The sequence below is a fragment of the Camelus bactrianus genome, chromosome 24 (assembly GCF_048773025.1).
Source record: "Camelus bactrianus isolate YW-2024 breed Bactrian camel chromosome 24, ASM4877302v1, whole genome shotgun sequence".
Taxonomy (NCBI): Eukaryota; Metazoa; Chordata; class Mammalia; order Artiodactyla; family Camelidae; genus Camelus; species Camelus bactrianus.
Genome location: NC_133562.1, coordinates 22,273,737 through 22,276,274, shown reverse-complemented (window position 1 = coordinate 22,276,274; position 2,538 = coordinate 22,273,737). Strand labels below are relative to the sequence as shown.

The following is a 2,538-nucleotide window of genomic DNA, read 5'->3' as shown; positions in this document are numbered from 1 at the left end:
AGGGCATAGCTAGAAGGCATCACTCAAATGTTTCACCGTCTGTGGTTAACTCTATTCTTGGGTCTTTATGGGACACTTAGTGTAACAAGTGTTAAGGCAAATCCCCCTTGAACTCCTTTTTAGAAATTGCTTCACTTGCACAAAAATACTTACTCCCCAAAAGTGAGGAAACAGATTGCTGAGTCTTTAGGAAGCAGACTTCCTACATTCAATAGGCCCGAAGTCCCAACACGATAGCTGCAGGGTCATGATGTCCTAAATATCCTTCTTGTGAACAATAAGCACATTCAGCAACCAAGAATGTAGCTTCGCCATGGACTGTCAAACCTAGGAATGGTCTTCGAAATTATCTGGGATGATTAGAAATTAAAAACCTAAGTGAACAGTAGCATTTTTTAAATTGTCTCAGAAATTGACTGAGTCATAACCAGAAGCTGCGTCTCCTGATTCTCAGTCCAGTGCTGGTTTTGGGGTTTTTGTTGTTGTCATTTATTTTGGCTTTCTTTTTTTTTGGTATTCAATACATATTTATTTATTTTACACTTACAAAAGAATTGCCCACCCCCCACCTCATTTCCTCCAAAACAGTTTAGTTTTGCAATCGTTAAAATTTTAAAACCAAATGAAAATAAGTTAATTACAGTACAATTATTTTTCAGTGTAGCTGTCATAATTATTAGAGTTTAAAACTCCTACAAGTGACCAATGTCTAAGTAATTTATGAGGAAATTTTGAATACTGTTCAAAAGGAAAATTCCACATTATAAGCTAGCAAATTCTAGTACAAAAATAGTCCATGTGTTGGAATAGCCTTTCCTTTTTAAAATATGGAACACTCTACAAATTTTGTGTCACCCTTGCTCAAAGGTCATGATGATCTTCTCTGTATTGTTCCAATTTTTTTCCTGTGTGCTGCTCAAGCGAGCACCAGTTCTGTTTCTTATGCTTTAATGCCTGGTTTGTATGAGAAATTACTTCAACAGCATCAAGAACCACATAGTCATTAAGGGTTAAGTTTAGTTCTCTAGCCTGATCAGGAAAGTCAGATTCTATGTATTTTCCATACGTTACTTTACAGACCACCAGAGCTTCTGAATACCATTGAGAACATAGATAAAATATTTTGTGTGCCCTGAATTGGTATTAAACCAGTCAAAAGATAATGTTCATCCTTATATAAACCAGTAAATGTATAAATTCCAGCAAGTTTTATGAAACACTGAAAATGATTATCAACCTACACTTTCATCTTTATATACGGGTGGCCTCTGTGGACTCATGAATCAGGTGTTTTTAGATCCCTTTTAATATTTGTTTTTGTCTTTCTGATAGTATATATTGTCATCACGTTATGCAATAGGAGCCCAAGAACACCTGTCTCATTATAAATATACTAATTGACATTAAGGAATTTGGACTTTGATGTACTCATGAAGAATTATTCATCCATTATGCAAAAAGACAGAGTAAGCTTATATACATGAAGGTAAGGTAAAGATGGACTTTCCAACTGTCACGTGCTTGAGCCTGTTTTTATTATAGACTTCAGATCTATGATGAACTAAAGAGATTGGTTTTGCTGGCAACACATTTGTCACCACCATCACCTACGGACATTACATCCCTTGCTGCACACTGCTTTGTTTTGGAAGAAAAGGCAAGATCCTGTCTTTATAAACTGGTTTTCACATAAGTGACATTTTCTCATGTTGTCAGCATTCAATTTTCCACTGATGCACTTACGAGTTATCATGAACAGCTGAATGCAAATGCAACACTAACCTTGAAGGAAGCATGGCGTCACTCTTAAAGTGTTTGGTGCTGAGACGATGGCAAGTAATACACACTCACCACTGGTCCATTTGCACAGTAAAGTTTCTCACTGCACATTCACCAACAACTTTTGACCTCTGGACCCAAAGACCATCAATTACCCATCTTACAGAGGTGGAGTATAGTAAACCAGCAGCATCATTTGGCTGTCACCCAGTTAACATCCTGTCATAGGCTGAAAAGCAATTTGTCCAATATTTCAACCGCCAGGGAGAATTTTTTATTAGCTTTTGGATGGGTTTGCCTTTCAATTGGATCATTTGAATAGCTTCTGTGGAAAGAGAGATGCTGCCTTCAGATAATGATTTTGCATTTCATCTCATCATTAATGCTTTGGACCTCACGGGAAGTCACTGTGCCTTTTATGAAGGTCGAAGCATTTTATAACCTTAATAAAGACTCATAGCCTCGGGAACGGCATGTGTGGGCAAGTGAGGGAGATTGACTGAATAAAAATATAACTAAATTGCTACTTTAGATTCCCTAGTTGGAGAATTTCAAATGCAAACCAACAGTTAAAGAGTGCACTGGCATCCCAAACTTCAGTGCTATTCCAAAATACATACAGAAAGTGGTATTATTCAAAGAAAAATGAGATAAATCATCTTTTTCTCCATCCTGAAAAAGCATTTTTTCCCCCTGTAGTTTTACATTTAATTGCTAAATATTTTATATGGGTGCTATACAGAGATAGATTAATATGCA

General features: G+C 36.5%; 1 non-coding gene across 1 annotated transcript; it reads right to left on the bottom strand.

Moving 5' to 3' along the window:
- Positions 1 to 821: 821 nt before the first annotated feature.
- LOC123617837 (U6 spliceosomal RNA) lies at positions 822 to 928 on the bottom strand. Its single transcript, XR_006726088.1, has one exon. It is a non-coding gene; the product is annotated as a U6 spliceosomal RNA (small nuclear RNA).
- Between the last annotated feature and the right edge of the window lie 1,610 nt (positions 929 to 2,538).